Source organism: Canis lupus, chromosome 5, assembly GCF_048164855.1.
Source record: "Canis lupus baileyi chromosome 5, mCanLup2.hap1, whole genome shotgun sequence".
NCBI classification, from domain to species: domain Eukaryota; kingdom Metazoa; phylum Chordata; class Mammalia; order Carnivora; family Canidae; genus Canis; species Canis lupus.
In genome coordinates, this window is record NC_132842.1 from 83,329,435 (window position 1) to 83,348,603 (window position 19,169).

Here is a 19,169-nt window from a genome sequence, read left to right on the forward strand (position 1 = left end):
GATAATCAATAGTCATCAGCCCAGGAAATCAGAAAGAAAGCAATTGCCCTGCAGACCTACATCGTGTTTGTTCAATATTTCTGCGAGGTCAGGAGCCAATGCCAATCCATTATGGTTCTTAAATTCAGAGGTAAATATATTCATGAGCTCCCCGCGGCGAGGGGTAGCCCTGTTCGCCACGCAGGACAGGAGCCCGTGCAAAGGGCCACGAAGCTCTAGGAGAGCCTCCTGGAAGCTTCTGTTGCTACCTTCCCATCACCATGGGCTGGGAACCCGAGGGCACCAGGAAAGCCCCAAAGGGAAGCCAGTGGAGCCCACCCTTCTTCCGAGCAGCAGGATGCGCAAAAGAGCGATCAACTCTGGGGTCTGAAGGAGGCTCACTGGGAAATTGGGTGCGGTGGGTCGTGTTGCCGGCAGGAATACTTCCCATCTCACATGTGATGGGGCTGCTTTGGGGAAGGTGCAGGGAGGGCCCCTCTGGGATAAAGGAACCAAGGCCCGAATGACAGGTGAGGAGGCAGGGTGGTGAGAAGTGCTGGGGAGGACAGTCCCAGAAGGTGAGAGGTGAGGACCAGGTACCTCGACCTTGGAATTGCAATGTCCTTGTCAGTCGTCTGGCCGATAAAACCCAAGGGCAGCGATGCTAGGGAACTCCTGAGTTTAGGCCTCAAGAGATCTGCGAGGGCCCCCTTTCTACCGCAGCATTCTTGGAATCGCCATCACGGGGAAGGAGCCCCAGCCAGTCACATGACGGGAGGCACGTGCAGAGACAGAGAGAGAGAGAGAGAGACGGAGAGAGATGGAGAGAGGTCTCAGGCTCCCAGGTACCAGACACACGAGTAAAGCCACCTCGGGGATGTCAGCCTAGCTGCCATCTGCATGCAGCCTCAGGAGAGACCCCGGCAACCCCACGTGAAGCCGACCCGCCCAGCCCAGCCCAGCCCAGCCCAGCCACGATCTCTGACTCGCAGAATTGTGAGCAGAGGACATGGTGGTGGTGCTCTGAAGCCACAGAGTACTGGGGTTGTTTGTTACGCAGCAAAAAGAGAGGCGAAACACCAGATTACCGATGCCTAGGGTGTGTGTGCGCCTTGCTGTGTGCCCCCCCCCTGCCCCGCAAGGACCGCAGGCGGAAGAGGGGCTGTGACAAAAAGGGAAAGGTGGCTTTGGCATTGACCTTCTGCCTCCAGAAGCACATCTAAGAGACTTTCCTTAAACAAGTTCCCGTGGCTCGAGGTGGCCTGGAAGTCAAGGGAGCAGCTTGCAGCTGGATAGAATCCAATAGTCACTCCCGAGGAGCTCCGGGGTTGCTTGGAAACCCTTGGCTAAGCTCCTCCCTTCCACGGGCAGCATCAGGCTCCTCGGGACACGCGCGTCCCGGGGCCTCGGAGCGGCCGCCGCTGAGGTGACATCGCCTGAGACGCGTGGAGCAAGGACACACACAGCAGCGGCCCTTGGGGACACAGGTGCCCGTTCCGGCTCCGCGGCGCGTGGCCAACACGGCACGGCCTCCCAAGCCTTGGTTTCCGTATCTGGGAAACGAGAACCTGCCGCCGCCTTCGCAGGGTCCCGGGGGCAGGAGGGGGCGGCCCACTTCCCGCCTCTTTCCCTCGTGGATCCCAGCGTCACCAGGGCTGGGCCTTCTGTGCCGGGGGCTTCCCGTCGGCGTAATGTAGCTTCACAGAGCTGCTGACGGGGCTGCTTTCTCGAGTTAACACCACCCCCCGCCCCCCCCGCCCCCCGGGAGCCAGGGCCTGGCCGAGGAGCGGCTTCCCGGGCAGCGCCCCATTCAGGAGGAGGCACAGGCGGGCGGTGCCTCCGATCTCTTCCAGCTTCCTCCACGCTCAGGAAGCGGCCACCTGCTCTCTCGGGCCAGATCTGCCACCTGTCCAGGGCCTGGACCCCCCGCCCCAGACCCTCTGGGGTGCGTGCCACGGAGTGGGGTGCGTGCCGCAGAGCCCCAGGTGCAGATGCTGCCCGTGGAAGTTCTGGCCTCTCGGTCGAGGGGTCACGTGGCAGCGACGGCTCGCGGCGCAGAATCTGCTTGGGTCCCTAACCCTCCCCCCACCAGTACTGAGAACCCCGAGCGCAGAAGGCGGACGCCTTAAGCCCCAAGTGGAAATTTTGGGGGGTGATGTGCAGCTTCGAAATGGCTCTGAGGTGAGTAATGTGGGTCTGGATCAATTCTTAAGATCAGTCTGTGATTAGAAGTATCTGGTCCACCAGGAAGGGGTCTCAAGCCCGCTCTAGACTCCCCCCAAAAAGCTTGGCCAAGGCCGCCGGGGGCCTCCGCGGTGGCCTGAATCAGCAGCTGCTCACGGCTCCGCCGAGACCAAACGGGCTGACAGGTCAAGTGCACGGTGGGCCCGTCGTCGCTCAGCTGCAGACACTCCCGTACGCTTGCGTCTCCACAGAGCACCCAAGACCGGTCTGCTTTTCATTTGTTTGTTTTAGATTTGGAGGCATCGCTTTCTTTCTTTTTTTCCTTTCTTTTATTAAATGTCTTTGGTGAAATATTATTTATCACGACGAATGTCCCAGAGGAGTCTTTTGCAAAAATGCAAATGGGGCCGTGTCACTTCCCTGCTCTGTAACTTCCAGGGGCTTCTCGGCGTTCTCGGAACGAAGCCTAACGCCCTCCACAGCCTCCGGGCCCCGGTGACCGTGGCACCTGCTGCTGCTCTGCACCCCTGCACCATGCACCCCTGCAGGGGTTCTGCACACACTCCGCCCGACTGCCCCCCAGTTGGGGTCTTGTCACCTGCTACCTTGGCTCTTTGCAGAGCTGGCTCCTCCTGGTCATTCGGGTCTCTGCTCTGGGGTCACCTGCTTCTCAGGGGACACTTCTCAGGCCTCCCTCGCCCTCCTATCACTTGGCCCTCACAAACCTGCTATGGCACGTGTGAAACCATCTAGTTCGTCTCTGGGATGGCGTATCCATCATTCGTCTCTGCCGTCGCTGGGGGTGGGGCTGTGTCCCCCGCAGACGGATATGCTGAAGTCCTGACTCACGGTAGGTGCGGAGGTGGCCTTGATGGAGCCACCACGCTACACGGCCTTCCAAGCTGGCTGCACCCATTTGCACCCCCCCCCCCAGCAGAGCCCGAGGCTCCCAGTGTCTCCACGGCCTCGCGTGGGAAGCACAGCGCACGGCGGCCGGACGCCTTCCAATGCCGCGGGCAGCGGGGGCCCTACCCCAAACACCTTGCCCCGTGTCACTGGGAACCTGATCGGTCACCCTCCCAGACTCTCGTTCCCTGGCCCGAAGGGACCTCCTCATTGAGGAAAATACTCAACGAGCCAGAGAAAGCCTGACTCAGGCCATCAGGAGCAGATCCCGGCCTTGCTGCCCCGACCCCATCAAGTATTTGTCATCCTGGAAGCCTCAGTGCTCCCTTCCTCCTCTCCCTCCTTGGCAGCTCGGAGATGCCGTCGGCCTTCATGTCATTTTTGTTTCCAAGCATGATTTTATTTTTTTGTGTGTTTTTTTAAATTTGTTTTCAAGAGTGATTTTACATCTTTGGTCTCACCTATCCTCAGAACATTCTTCTAAAGGAGTCTGGGGCAGCGTTTCTATCCCTTTATTGGGTTAAAAAAAAAAAAAGGTCTGTCTTCCCTGAGGCCCTCCTCCTCTGCAGTAGCATATCGTCGTAGCAGGTCGTTCTTGGCAGGGTCTCGGCCGCCCCTGTTCCCTTGTCCAGCAGCAAGGCTGAGGCCGGGGCCTGAGTGCCCAGGAAGTGGGGATTTCCAGTCCCTTGTGGGCTCGGTTCGGACCCTGAGCTGGGACGGACGGGTCTTAGGACATCTGGCCGGGTTCACATATCCTTGGCATTATCCCTACTCCTATCGGAACTTGTCCAGTCAGTCCTCCATATTTCAGCAAGAAAGACCTTTCTGGATGCAAATCGTCATACCTCATTCCTCTTTTCTTTCTTTCTTTCTTTCTTTGTTTGTTTCTTTCTTTCTTTCTTTCTTTCTTTCTTTCTTTCTTTCTTTCTTTCTTCTTTCTTTTCTAACTAAATGCCTTCATCTATATTTTTTAAATTTTTAATGGGAGAAAATTTGCTTGCAATGAATGTATCTAATTTTCAGAAAGCAGCCTGGGCTTCTTTATATTCTGAAGCGTTATGGTTTAATATTTTTCATCTTTTTTTAATTAAATTTTTTGTTATTTATTTATTTATTTATTTATTTATTTATTTATTTTATATATTTATGTATTTATGTTTTTAGATGGCTAATTGCAGCGTAGTCAACACACAGTGCGGGGTGGGTTTCAGTTGCTCAAGGTGCTGATTCGGCAATTCTGTAGGTTACTCAGTGCTCAGCACGGTGAGCGCGCTTACTGATCCCCGGCCTCTGCTCCGCTCATCCTCCACATCATGCCTCATTCCTCCTGTACGCCCTTTGCTTGCTTTCTCTCAGCCGTAGGCTGAAATCAAAAATCTCGCCACAGCCCGCTGCAGGGTCTGGCCCAGGCCAGCTCTCCCTCTCCAGCTTTACGCACCTGACTCTGTCCCATGGTCTCCTTAGTTTTTTAGATTTTTAAAAAAATTTAAATACAATTGATTAACATAAGAGTGTATCATGAGTTTCAGAGGTAGAGGTCAGTGATTCATCAGTGGCATAGAACACCCAGTGCTCATGACATCACGCGCCTCTTCATGCCCGTCACCCAGTCACCCCATCCCCCCATCCTCCTCCCCCACAGCGACCCTCAGTGTGTTTCCTATAGTTAAGGGTCCCTTAGGGCTTGTCTCCCTCTCTGATTTCGTCTTATTTTATTTTTTCCTCCCTTCCCCTATGATCCTCTGCTTTGTTTCTTAAATTCCACATATGAGTGAGATCATATAATGGTCTTGTTTCTGATTCACTTATTTCACTTAGTGTAATACCCTCTAGTTCCATCTGTGTCGTTGCAAATGGCAAGATTTCCTTTTTGATGGCTGAGCAATATTCCCCTATATGTACATACACCACATCTTCTTTATCCATTCATCTATTGATGGACAACTGGGCTCTTTCCATAGGCTGGCCTTGCGGACATTGTCCTGTGGTCTCTTTAATCTAGCCACCCCAGACTTTTCTCAGTGCTGCTGGCTCTGGACCTTTGCACATCCCGCTTCCTCTGTCTCCCTCTTGCACGGCTCCCTTGACGGTAGCCCTGTTCACCTCCAGCTCTCAGTTTACACATCACTCCTCAAAGGGACCTTCTCTGACCACCGAGCTGTGTTATGTGCACTCCTACGCTTACGATCCTATAGCTTCATCCCCAGCTCGGCACACTTGCGATGACTTCTTCATCTTCGTATCCTGCCAGACTGTTAGCAACCAGCAAGTCTGCACTTCACCCCTGGAGCCCCGCTACTGGCACACAGCAGATGGCCAACCCATGTTTGCTGAACAAATGAAGGCCTAGATTTTATTTCATTCACTGAAATACTAATTAAGAACCAACCGTCAGGGTAGCCCAGGTGGCTCAGCGGTTTAGCGCCGCCTTCAGCCCAGGGCGTGATCCTGGAGACCCGGGATTGAGTCCCACATTGGGCTCCCTGCATGGAGCCTGCTTCTCCCTCTGCCTGTGTCTCTGCCTCTCTCTCTTTCTCTGTGTTTCTCATGAATAAATAAATAAAATCTTAAAAAAAAAAAAAAAGAACCAACCGATAGTAAGACATTATACCAGGAACCTGGAAGGGTAAATATCTGACCAAGATAGACTTTCCATGCTCAAGGGACTTTCCAAACCTCCTGAGGTCCATCGCCTGGTTCTACAATTCAGATGGGGGTGGTCCTGGCGATCGTAGCCCAAGCAAAACCCAACTGCTACTAGTAAACCACGCTTCTGAGGGTTGAGGACTGTTGATTACCGGCCAGACCCGGCATGTCTCTGCTTCTACCTGTTGCTGGTGACCAGGCTGACAAGGCCTGGCGGGAGAGCTGGGTCCTCCAGTGGGCTCCAGTCGTGACGTTATTAACTCAAAAGCTCTTGTGGAAAGCCAGCTAGCTGTGAAGAGCTGTGAAGAGCTGTGAAGAGCTGCACGGAGCTCTAGGAAAGAGGGGCTGCTCGTGGGCCAAATTCAACCGTATGCGGTGGCACTTTGGCGAACATTTCAAATGGGTTTGACAATGACTGCAAGATGGTGAGGTTTCACATATCTCCGATCTCCAGCTTCTCTTGAAAAGGCAAACCGCTCGGTCACATGGGGCCTGCAATCCCACAGGCCTGCAACTAGCTGGAGCTGTGTGCAAACGTCTTCCTTTGGATGGAGCAAGGCCTGCCACCTCCCCCTGTGTTCCTTGCTGGTCTCCATCATCCGCCAGGCATCTGAGGGCCCTGGAGATGGCATTCAATGCTGCTCGAGGACTACCAACAAGTCAATAAGAAACGATGGTTCCCCCTTGAGGAGCTCATAATGAAACCTCGCACTGTGTCCCTGGCTCCGGGCAGGTCACATGAAAAATTGGGAGGACGGGGAGACCTTGGAGGGGAGAGGCCACCTGAAATGCTATGTTGTGTGCACTCTATGTGTCCTGTATTTTTATCACAGGGATGCGGTTTCAGGAAACTCTTTGACAGAGTGACAGTGGTGATTCAAGCACAGGGGTCCTGCCACTGAAATCGCCAAGCCTCTATGTCCACGGGCACCAAGTGGGAAGATTCCACCTTCGTACACAACACTGCAAAGTGGTCGCTAGAATTATGATGATCCTGAACGTAAGGCGCCGAGCTCACAAGAAGTGCTGCCCAAAGGTTAGTGTCATTAGTATCCCCATCAGTCCACGGAGAGCGGATGATCATGTCCTGAAATAGCAGCGTACCCTGGACCCTCATACCCGGATCTTTTTTCTGTCTTTGGTTTTAATTTCTGATTATCATAGGAACCCATGCTCCTTATAAAAATGCTCAGAAAAATTCACACCGTAGTGAGAGCGGATGCTTAGATGTTCTAATTGCCGCGGCTCCCTGGTCATTACAAAATACAGACCTCGTGACGGTGACATGTACGTGCACGGGAACCGGGCCAAGGCTAAGGCGTGAGCTCGCCCCCCTCTGCCCCTCAACCTCGCCCTTAGGTTGGACGAAAGGCTTGGGAAAGAAAATGAAACTTTGCAGCCGCCTCGGTAATATTCTCCAGGATGAAACTGAAGTTTAGTACCCCCCCCCAGAGCCGTCACCCCAGCTATGAGTTCTACACTCTCGCAGGTCAATTAAAATCCCAGAGCCCTGGCCCGGGAGGGTGGTCACCCCGAGACACCAGCGGCTGAGGCTCTTTCAAGTGGCACCTGCTCTCGTGCCCTGGTGTGTGCTGAGCCCCCCGTGGCTCCCGGCTGCGTGGACCCGTGGACAGGACCCCCCACCTCCAGACCCAGAACGGAGCCATGCAGTGACCTTCCCCGCCGTGTCTGGCCGCCCCGAGACACTCCTAAAAGCTGCTTTCCCAGGAAGGACAGCTTCCCACTCTGGTTCTTTGATGCTCGTGTGTTCTTTGGGCCCAGCTCTGGTCCAAGTACTTAAGAAGTGGAGTTCTTGCAACAGGGAAGCACCACGTGGTCCGCAGGCTTTGCCCATCAGCTAAGGAAACCTCTGGGGCAATGAAGGCCTGGCGCTTTCTGTGGGATTCAAAATGATCTCTTCTCAGCTTCTGCGGGTTTCGGCCTCACAGATGGAGCTGGTATACTGTTCCCCCACCGGGATGGGGGGCGGGGGGTGCATCAGGGTCCCTCCCACGTGGAGGCAGTGGTTTGGGTAGAAGACAGAACAGGCTCAAATGAGTGGTGGGACTTCCTAGCCGTGGGGAGAAAGGGGATTGCTGCTGTGGAGCCGACAGCTCTGATGGCCCCGCCACCTTCCCCACACGAAGGATGCGCACATGCTGCTTAGGTCGCAGCAGACCTCATTAGCAGGGTCTGCAAAATGGAAAGGAAGAGAAACACACACACAGAGAAAGTGCACCCGCCCCCTGGTTACCAAATGCCAGGTGCACGTCATGTGCTGGGGATACAGGTACGAGCCAGACAAACGAGGTCCTGTCCCTTGCTGGACTGGGTTAGGATGGGTGAATCCAGTAGATGACCCAAGGTCATGATGGTGCTCTTTTAGGACTCTTATCTGCCTTAGTGGGGCCTCTACTTAGATTCGTGCACAGGACAACGTGCACTCGTGGTGACTCAAGCAGAACTGGGTTCCGTTCACCAGCAAAACCCTTTCTCATGGGAGGAAAGGGGCCTGTATGTACAATCCTGGACATGGGATGGGGTCAGAGACTCTTCAGGAAGCCTTTACCTGACAGGTCTGGGGTGTGGAGTGATGCATTTGGGAGGGTAAAGGCTCAGGGAAGAAAAATCTGTTCAGTCTTGCCGTCTTTGGAAACACGGGGTCTCTGGTCCAGAGAAGAGGCCACTTGCTGCTCACGGAGCATCCGAGCAGCGGGGATACTGCCTGCCCGTCTCCCACGTGGGGTGAGACACACAGACCACACGGCACCTGTGTGCTCAACGGTTGCACCCCAGGAGAGGAACCCCCAAATTATGAGGCTCAGAGCTCACATGAGGTGGCCCGGATATCTGTCCCTTCTCCCGCTCTGGAAGACACTGAGAGCGAAACCTTTACTCTCTGATGGAAACTGTCTCCGGGAGAGGAAGGGAGGGTCCCTGGGTTTTCACAAAGGTACGAACTCACTTCAGCATCACGACATCCCATGAAGTAGGTGCTACTCTTAGCCCCATCTTACAAGTGCAGGAACTGAGGCCCAGAGGATGTTACAAACCTCATCCACAGCCACACAACCAGAGATTCGGGCTTTGAACCCAGATAGTCGGACTCCGGGGGCCTGGCCTGTCACCACCACCGCACTGGCGCCTCGGTCTCCGCTGGTTGGTTTGGGGAGCTGGCTGGGGAGCCACGTCAGCTGCCACCCGGGAGCTGGACCTCGGAGACTGTTGCACGGCCCCAGTGCGGAGCGTGCTGGCGGCCGTCTCCGGCTCTGGACCCTTGGGGAGACGCGTTGCTTTTCTTGTCTCTGTGCACCATGAGTCAGAGCTGCTCTCTCCGTGGCTTTATCAAAAAAGAAAATTATGCTCTCAAACAAGCCCCCAGCTCCCCCTAAAACCATTCCGTGGTGTTGTCTGGGACAAACGGGTCACAAGGCAGAGGGGCCCTTCTCAACCTCGCGCGCAGTCTTGTCTGTTTCCTCCAAAGGATCCCACCGGCCGGCGACTTTCATTGGCTAAATGGTATTTGCTAAATGATAATAGGATTCTCCAGTTTCGACCGGTCCGGGCAGCCGGGTCCACTGGCAATGATGGAGGGGGAGGCTGAAGAGAAAGAACCGTGGGGTTGGGCCTGGGTTTGAAGCGCTTCTGACCGACTGTCCTCACCTGTGTCACTGTGCCACCCTCGCCCTCGGCGTCCTCACCTGCAGGATGGGGTGCACAGTCCCCACCTCCCGGGGCCACGGGGAGGGCGTAAAGTGCTCCCCTCCAGGCACGCAGGCATGCCAACCTCGTTCCTGGGGTCACGGCCCACACATAAAGGTACCCGGGAGCCCCTTCCTTCGCCATCCTTGGAGACAAACTAGCACAATCTGTGTATGATGAATGCAGTTGCCAGGCTGGAAGGGAGCCAGCCACAGGACTATGAACGCGTGGCCTGAGGATTTGGGGAGCCCCCTGGAACTTCAGTTGAGGGGACCTGGGTGCAATCTCCAGGAGACAAGACTGGAACAGCGGGTAACGACGTCATAAGGACAAACACTGCGCTGCACCCATCGGGAGGAGGGCTGCGTGCTGGAAAGGAGGGTGGTGGGCATGCAGGAGGGCCCCGGGGAGGCCGAGACGGAGCTTTCGGGCATGGGCACGACGCCCGGGGGCTGGGCACTCCCAGGACTGCCGGATGGGCCTGGCCGTTGCAGCTTGGTGACCGCAGCGGGGAGGGGCCCCCGGGCACGCATCCTCCAGGGGGTTCCTGCCGAACACAGCCCGACTTGCCCTGCAGATCTCCCTGGGGCGCGGGCGGCCGGCTACGGGGCTGGGTTCCATTCATCCAAGTAAATAGAAGTGAGGGGTGAGACTCTGGGCCTCAGTTTCTACATCTGTAAAGTGGGAATAAGTCCCCAGCCGGATCGTTCGGACAACCGGAGAGGTGATGGAAGCACCATCCCCGGCCTGGCAACGGAAGCACGCACGCAACCTGCCTGCAAGGCCCAGCGCTCAGCCCTTCCGCGGCTCCCAGGCTCCGGGGCTGCTTTCTGTGAACACCGGCAGCTCTGCCGGAGGCTCCTCCCGGCGTCTGGAGCAGGCTCGGCCAGGGCCCAGGGCAAGCAGAGGACCAGGCGGTCTGACCCTCACCGTCATGCAGCTCTGGGCAACTCCCAGCCGCCAGCGTCCGCACCGCTTTGCCCGAGGGTCTCCGCTCCCTCATCTCGGAAAACCCAGAGGCCCACGTCCTACACCATTTCTAGAACTCTCCAGCAGGACTGGGCTCCAGGTCCCTGCAGCGGCCCCTGGCTCCATTACGTGCCCTGCCTGGCTTCCCTCGCCCCCAGCTCATGATCCTTTGCCCTTACTGGGACCCCCCCCCCCCCCCACCCCCCCCACCCCTGCCTCCAAGAATCCATGTGCCCCATCTCAGGGTCTGCCTCTGTGCACGCCCGTGCTGAGGACCCAGAGAAACAGCACCGGACTGATGCCAGCGGCCGGCAGCAGCGGTGGTTTGCTCGGATGCGTTAGGCTAATGCGCCGGCTGCCGGCTGTGGGGGCCTAACTGACCGCGGCTCCAGCGGTGGCCCATCCGTGGGGGCCTAACTGACCCTGGCTCCAGTGGCGGCCCTCTGCAGCCACGAGCGGGCTCACGGCAAGGCCGCGGTGGGCCCCGGGTGGTCTGGCCACTGCCCGAGCACAGCAGCCGCCTGCGGGGGAGCAGGGCCGGGGTCTGTGAGGCCTGCCTGACGGGAGCAGGGGACCCTTGAATCAAGACCTGAAGGAGGGAGGATTTAGCCACAGGGCACGCGGAGGAGGGATGCTCCAGCCCAGACAAAGGCTCAAGGCCTCAGACACACTGCAGCCAGCAAGGTGGATTCCTACCCGCCCCGCCGGCAGGTCTTTCTGAGAAGGCCCACCTGCCAACTGGACATGGAAGTCATCCTTGGGTCCTTCCGGAAATGGATTCCTCTGCAGCAGAATAAACAAATGCCCTAATCTTAAACAAGTATCAATACCCCCCTCCCACTGACCCCCACTTCTTAGCACCGAGTCATAATTGGGACTAATAAGCCATTATAGCAGCTCACACGGTTTCAAAGGAACAAGGCTGTTGTTGTCCATTTGTACTTGTTCATTTGCCCAATTCCTGCCTCGAATAATTGCAGGTGATTAAAGCATCACCCAGTGCTCATTGCAGTTGAAATCAGATCCCCGAAGAGCAATACCATTGCATTCAAGTCCAAGGGGAGGCGGGAGCTACGATCCAACACTTCGATCCTGTTCTTTCAAGACAAGGCATGGAGGCTACGTAGCCAGGGACGAGCTTCATCTCAAGGAGCCCGGCTGCTCAAAAACACGGGTCAGTGGGATCCTGTAGGGCGTTCGGATCCATCAAAGTGTGACGCTTGCAACCCAAATAATGAACGCAGACTGGAGTTTGGTCTCGGGACTGGGCCACAGAGGGACACTGCTTCCTCACCAAGGTGTCCTAAGGCATGTTTGGGTCACGCACAGGGGCACTGCCTTCAGCACCAAGGATACCCCCCACCCCCGCCCCTGTTTTTAATGGTATTTCTTGAACGCTGCTGGTTTTCCTGGTGTGGCTGCTGTACTGGCAACATTAACTAACACTTGGTCAGTAGAGCTGCCACGAGGCCTCTTAGGGCCGAGGCATCACATGAGGATGAGGAGAAAGTCCACCAAAAACTCACGTACTGACAAGTTCTGAATAGCTCCGTTTAGTGAAGCATTAGAGAAATGGCACCTGATGACCAATTAAAGGCTCATCAAAGACTTGTTACAAATAAGTTTCAAGCACTCACTATCTCAATCTTCTCAGTAACCCAGAGAGGTAGGTGTTACTCGTCGCCATCAGAGCTGAATAAAATCCAAATTCCCAGAGATGAGGTGGGGGCCTGCCTCCATCTGGCTCATGGTGACCTCGGTGACCTGTCCCTGGGGGTAGGAACACCTGTCTGAATGTATCTCCACCTCTCCTTTCCCGATGCCACCGTGCCAGCAAGGTCCTTTCACTTCCCACCTGGAGCTCTAGAGCCACCTCCTGCCCGGGCTCCTGGCCAGCAGTCCTCCTCCCTCACACCATCGTCTGCACGGCCACCACGGAGCATCAGCCAGGACCCCCCGCAGCATACAGGATCCTCTCCCATGCTCCCTGGCTAGGATAAAGCTCATATTCCCCAGCACGGCATTTAAGGCCCTCTGCCACCTAATGGCAGCCACATTTCGGACCACCTCTTGAAGCCCCCTTGGCCCTCTTACGATAGTTGATATCCAGGAACCACTGCTCTTAGGTATTAAGTAATAAAAAGAGCCACTGCCATTTTGGGGGTCACATCATGATGAGGCGGATTGCTTCTCCAAACACATGTCCTGGGTTTGGCTGCTCAACACATCACATGTCTTGGCGCCACGGAACCCACAAGAGTCTCAGCTTACGGCCCAATGGAGTCGCAAGAGGGAGGTGTCAGATGGAACAATTAAATGCACATATCAGGTGTATCACAATTTCTGCTTCCTTTCTGAAGCTGAGTAGGAAAGGAAAAAAACAAACCCTGCCACCCAGATGTTAAGTAACTCCTAAATCCCTCTTTAATTAACTGGGTAATCTCAATGTCATGTTCAGAGAACACATTCCTCTTGGTGTTTTTAGCCTTGGAAATGGAGGTGTGCAGTCCTAGGCTTGGGGCTGAGAAAAGAAAAGTGAGGATTTGCTCAGGCAAATCCTCTGATGAGATGTTCCATTTAGCGGGATAATTGACAGGGAAAGAGGAGAGGATGTTTATTTGGAGTTTCGTGGGTTTGCCTTGCAACCAACATAACCAGTGCAATTCCGGTGCTCCTCAGGCTTCACAACCCCGTACAGTGGGGGGACAGGGTGTCCTAGAGACCATTAAGCCAACAGACGCTTATTGAGCACCTACTAAGTGCCAGATCTTGTGCAACGGCCTAAAGATGCTCCAGGAGACAATCAGATAATGTTGAACCCTGCCTTCCCGACAGATGACAAACAAGTGATTGGGGGAATACATTAACCACTGGGACGATGTAGAACAGCGGGAATAGAGTGGGGAGGCCTCTGGAGATCTTGCAGGCACATGAACACCTCTTTGAGGAGGCAGGATGTGAGTTGGCACTTGAATGATGACCAGGAGCCAGGTATGCGCAGGGCTCCCGGGAGAAGGTCCCAGACCCAGGTATGCACAGGGCTCCCGGAAGAGGGTCCCAGACCGAGGTATGCACAGGGCTCCTGGGAGAAGGTCCCAGACCCAGGTATGCACAGGGCTCCTGGGAGAAGGTCCCAGACGCAGGTATGCACAGGGCTCCCAGAAGAGGGTCCCAGACCCAGGTATGCACAGGGATCCTGGGAGAAGGTCCCAGACCCAGGTATGCACAGGGCTCCTGGAGAAGGTCCCAGACCCAGGTATGCACAGGGATCCTGGGAGAAGGTCCCAGACCCAGGTATGCACAGGGCTCCTGGAGAAGGTCCCAGACCCAGAAAGGGGGCCAGCTGCACAGACGCCTGATGCAGGAATATGCTGGGCTTCTCCAGGAGGCCTGTGCAGCAGGAGCAAATGAAGAGGAGGAGAGTGGGTCAGGGTGAGGCCCATGGCTGGTGAGGGAGGCAGACCCCATACCATTTAACTGTCTTGTAGACCAGAGGTCAGCAAACCATAGCCTGTGGGCCAGATCTGTTTTTATGAATAAAGCTTTATGGAAAGATCCATGCCCATTGGTTGACATATTGCCTGTGGCTGTTTGGTGATACACGGCAGTCAGGTGGTTGCAACAGAGACTCTGGAGCCCACAAAGGCTAAAATATTTACTATCTGGCCTTTTATGGAAAAAGTTTGCCAACCTTCCCCATTGTAGGTCATGGTGGGAAATCTGGCTTTCGTCCTGTATGGAATAAAGTAGCCATGAGAGGTTCTTACATATTTGATTGGTGTGTTTTAAAAGGTCCTGTGCACTGCTGTGTGGGGGTGGATTGGGAAGGGGTGGGAGGCACCAGGGAGAGGGGTGAGGAGGTGTTTGGGTTTTCCTCCCACACTTGTTGCAGACCAACCATGTTCAGACTGGGCCAGTGTGTGTCGAGTTTCTACTGTGTGTTAGTCATTGTGCTTCCAGAGACCTTCCTTCGTTACAGCATTACCAGAGAGAATGCATTTCAAACATGCAATTCCATGCCCAGCACCCCCAAAACGCTGAATAAAATTAACTGAAAATAGTTTGTAAAAAAAAAAAAAAAACTGGCATGAAGCATCAGTCTGCTATCTAAGGTAGGATTCCTTTCTTAACTTTTAATTAATTAATTAATTAATTAATGAAAGAGTGAGAGAGATAGCAAGCACAAGAGGAGGGAGGGAGAGGGAGAAGCAGACTGCCCCCCTTACCCCCCGAGAGGTGGGGTGTGCAGGGAGCACAATGGGGGGCTCGATCCTAGGACTCCAAGATCATGACCTGAGCTGAAGGCAGACACTTAACTGGCTGAGCCACCCAGGCGCCCCTAAGGTAGGATTCCTTAGATGCAGACCCTGAGATCAGGGTTAGGGCACAAGTGCCATAGGAAAGAGGTCTTGCAGGAGGCTCTCCTGGAAAGAGGGTCAGGGAAGGAGAAGAAGGCAAGTGAGGGTTGATGTTGATTAAGGGACAGGCAAGGCGAGGCAGGGAGGGACAGGTAGGGGGCAAGGGGGCTAGAGTCATGGGGGGGGCGGTCTATGTAACCAGGCTCACAGGCATCCTACATGGGAAGAAATAGACATGATATTTACAGGAACATTTGTTCTCATGATGGTTACAAGTCCACCATGTTTGTTTGAAATAGAGACGTGATGCCGTGATTTCACCAATCCCCATGATACTGACACGAAGGTACCAAGCTCCCTGGTCAGTTTCCCATAAAAGACCAACCGTAAAAGCCCTCAGTGGCAACCCATGGGGACCCTCTCGCTCGAGACAGCTCCTTTTCTATCCTTTCTGTTCTCACCTTCACTTTGTAAACTTCCACTTGGGGTCACCCTTTGGTCCACCGGATTCATTCCTCAACTCCAGGAGACAAGAACCGCGCAACCCTGCAATGATTTCGGGCAAAGGTGCTCCTGGGGGAGCCTCGGCCTGAAACTGCAGGGGGCTCTGGGGTGCGAGCTGGGCTTCCATACGCCCACACTGGTCAGTCACTGGCTGAAGGGCTGCCCCGAAGGGACATCGCTTCTCAGGCATTCCCAGCTCTGTGCGTGTGTGGGCAAAGTGGCTCCAGAGGCCAAGGGTGATTTTGGAAGAAGCGTCTCAGGTGCAGGGTGTGGGCTGCAAAAGACACAGAAGCAGGCAGGGGTGGTGCACAAGAAAGGCCTAAAAAGGGGTGCAAGGGGGTCCAAGCAGAGTGCTGCCTGCCACCCCCCGTGTAGATGAGAAGACTGAGGCTCCCATGCTGAGGCTCACTGACCTGCCCTCCGATGGCAGTCAGGACTCCAATCCCAGCCTGAATTCCCAAATCCCCGCGTCTGCTCTCTTTCCTAGTAAACCCCTCCTTCCTCCCCGCAGTGGTCATGAAAAATTCAAGCCCTCCGAAGCCGACACTTCCCACTGCAGGAAACGATCCTGCAGGTACTCTGAACACACTCTTGCAGATTGTCTTTTAATGCCTGTAATTGCCTAATCAAAAACAAATGATGGTCATAAAAATTGGGAGTGTTCGGTGTCCTCTGAATAGCCAAGGAAGGTTATCAAAATACCAAAGTTTGGGCAAATAGGACTTCCTTTATGGAGTGTCTCTAGCAGAAGACTGTAAAACAATCCTCTCTCCAAGAGGGGGTGGGGGATAAAGAATTTCTTCTTCCAGCAGTAATAAATCAAACAACACTCCGTGGACAGTGGAAATTGATTTTTCTCACTCCGCACATGGCCACGGCACTACCGGAGCCACGGTGCCACGCTCTCGCAGTGACAAGCTTCAGCTTGGCCACATCAATTACCGAAATAAGAAATGTCAGGGCGACGCCGGGATGCCCACTCTCGCTACCGCCGGGGCTGCCCTCCATATGCCCCCTCTCCCCAGCTTTTATTTAAAGTCCAACAAAAAAGTCACCCAGACCAAAGCCAAAGTCAATCTGCAAGGGGATTCTGCTTCCTTTCCTAAAGTTCCCTTCAAGCTGTTCAGAGAATCTTATCGTCAGCCCCAGGACTAAGTCCTGGTCCAGGGAAACCGGTGGAGTTCAAGGCTGTGTGGACCTCGCCCCCCCCCCCCCGGCCCCCAACTCACTCTCACGCTCTCACTTTTGCTTTTTCTTCCATTCATTTCTAGATTTCGACGGCCGTGGAGCTGCTTCCCGGAGAAATCACAGCGTAGGGTCATCGTCTGAGAGGCGGAACAGACCTCGAAGTCCCAGTCTCTCCAGAAGTTCTAGTTCCTTCTACTGTGTCCCGCCCCACCCTGGAAATGCAGGAGCCAGTACCCTGAGCGTTGTCCTACAGAACAGAGCGGATCTGAAGTTCCTTCCCGGCGCCTGCCTACAACACAGTGGCTAACATGCCATTGGCCAGAGCAGGTGACGCGGTCGGGTCTAAAGTCAAGGTGGCCATGGTGACAAGGAGGGGAGACGTGGGACAGCAATTCAGCCTACCGCACGTTCCAGTCAACGCAATGGGGTCACTGTTGTCCAACCTCCCTTCTTCCCCTGCTCCTTAAACAGAAGGTCAACCGTGCTGATGAGACATGACATGAACAGTTAGACTGGCCAAGGCTGCAGTGTGAATTCTTCATCCATACGTAAGATGTCCAGGGCGCTCCCAAGAGATGACATCAGACGGGCCCCCTGAGCCCAAGGGAGAAATTTTGATCCCTTCATACAACATCCGGGTGATATGGGACTGTAACAGCATGTCATCCGAGGGGCGCCCGGGGGGCTCTGTCAGTTAAGCAGCGGGTTCTTGGTGTCGGCTCAGGCCATGATCTCAGGGTTGCACTGAGTGGTGGAGCCTGCTTGAGATTCTCTCCCTCTCCCTCTCTCTTTCTCTCTCTCCAAAAACGAAACTAAAAATGGGGCTCCATCGGTTAAGCATCTGCCTTTGGCTCAGGTCACCATCTCAGGGTCCTGGGATGGAGCCCCGCAGTGGCCTCCCTGCTCAGAGGGGACTCTGCTTGTCCCTCTGCGTCTGCCTCCTGCCTCCCATCCCCACCCCACCTCTGGCTTGTGCTTGCTTGCCCTCTCTCTCTCGTGCACATTCACTATCTCTCTCAAATAAAATCTTTAAAAAAACTAAAAATAAAAAATAAAATGAAACAACAACAGCAAAGTGTCAGCTTATTCAAATAGGTCCCCTAAAAAGCAATGGTCTGCTCCTACGCTGCCCTCCAGGAAATGAAACCACTAGCAGCATCCGATACCTGTGCAGCACTTCATGCGCTTTCCATAAATGTTCTCTCTTTCTCCCCCATAAAACTCCGTGCACGGGGTTGCTGTGTCACTATTTTGCGGATGAGGAACAGGCTCAGAGAGGTCAGCTAATTTGCCCGAGGTCACACAGCAGGTGTGTGGCCGAGCCGCGGCTCAGACCCAGTCTTCAGACTGGAATTCCTTTGTTCTTTCCCGTGGATTCCAATCCTTCCCGTGGCTTCTGTAGCCAGCTCCAGCTGTCTCCTGCCGTCGGAAGTGGGACACCGCGGAGAAGGGGGGGGCAGACAGGCGCTGGCTCAACCGCGGGCTGCGCTGAGCAGGATTCCGGGTCCCAGGGCGCGCCGGGGGACAGTCTGTGAACGCCAACCAAAAAACCAACAAAAACCTCCCCCACATACTGTAACTATTGACGTCCCGGGGGCCCCCGGGAGCAGAGCAAGGCTTGGGGACGTCCAGGGGGCGAGTCCTCTAGCGGAGCCTCGCTGGCCTCAACATCCCCGCTCTGGGAGCTCCTGAGACGCCGCAGGGAGATGCCGCGCAGCCCGTCCTGACCCAGGAGCCAGGCCAGGTTCTCCCTCTTGCATCAGACTCTCCCAGACGCCAGATTAAAGGGAAAAGGACATTTAGCCAAAATGTTTGCAGAACGGCAAGCCTGTCTTTACCCCTCTGCTGGCAGGAAGACACAAGGTTTTGTTTCTGTTCGTTTTTCTTTCCTTTTCTTTTTTTTTTCCCCTCTTGCCAGTATTGCCATGTGGCCAGGCCGGTCACGGCAAAGAGATGAATTGTTCTCCGTTCAGCAAAGTGCTTAGTAAGAAGACCTCCGAGCCCCCCGACATCTCCCCTCGCTGTGTTATCAGTGTGTGGGCTGGGGCGCAAGCAGGGGTGCGGGGGCCGACGTGGTTTCATCTCAGAGCTCGGCGCGTCCTCGCGGCCCGAGCGCCCACACCCCCGACCACTCGGGCCTGTGCCACGTCCGCTCTCGGCTCCGCTGGACTCAGCAGCGGGTTTCTAAGGAGAAACGAGTGGCTAAAGCGAGCGGTACTGGGAGGGATGCCGGTCCCATGCCAGAAGGGTTATTTCCAGAACCTCGGCCCCAGATACGCTGCAGTAACAATCCCACTGGCCAGCATCCCCGGGATGCCCGGGTCCTGGGGGGCAGCGCTTTCCCCAGCACGGGCCGCCCGCCTGCCTGGCTCGGGGTGAGGAAATCAGGACGGAGGCGGGGCTGCCCGGAGACACAGGAGGCTCCAACGGGTGTCCGCTCAGAGGCCCAAGGCCACGGGCGCTGGACCACGAAGGCCTGGGTTCGCATCCTGACTCCGACCTGGGGCAAAAGCCAATTTCTGTTGCTGGGCTTCGTTTCCAGTTATGAGGGTTTGTCATGAGGTTGAGATTCGGCGTCTCGGTTCAGACTCCTATATATAACAGTTTGCCAGACACTGGTAATTTTAAACAACAGACATTTATTTCTCCCAGTCCTGGAGGCTGCAAGTCTGAGATCAGAGTGTCAGCACATGGCTGGGTTCTGGTGAAAGCCCTCCTTCTAGTGTGCTTGCG

At 55.1% G+C, this 19,169-nt stretch overlaps 1 protein-coding gene and 1 long non-coding RNA gene across 5 annotated transcripts in view; one reads left to right on the forward strand and one right to left on the reverse strand.

Moving 5' to 3' along the window:
- Nucleotides 1-19,169, reverse strand: part of KAZN (kazrin, periplakin interacting protein) — a 1,010,923-nt gene that overhangs the window by 264,893 nt on the left and 726,861 nt on the right. The window lies entirely within an intron of this gene.
- Nucleotides 1,340-17,441, forward strand: LOC140634404 (uncharacterized). Its single transcript, XR_012031904.1, has 3 exons — nt 1,340-2,160; nt 6,549-6,751; nt 16,520-17,441. It is a non-coding gene; the product is annotated as an uncharacterized lncRNA (long non-coding RNA).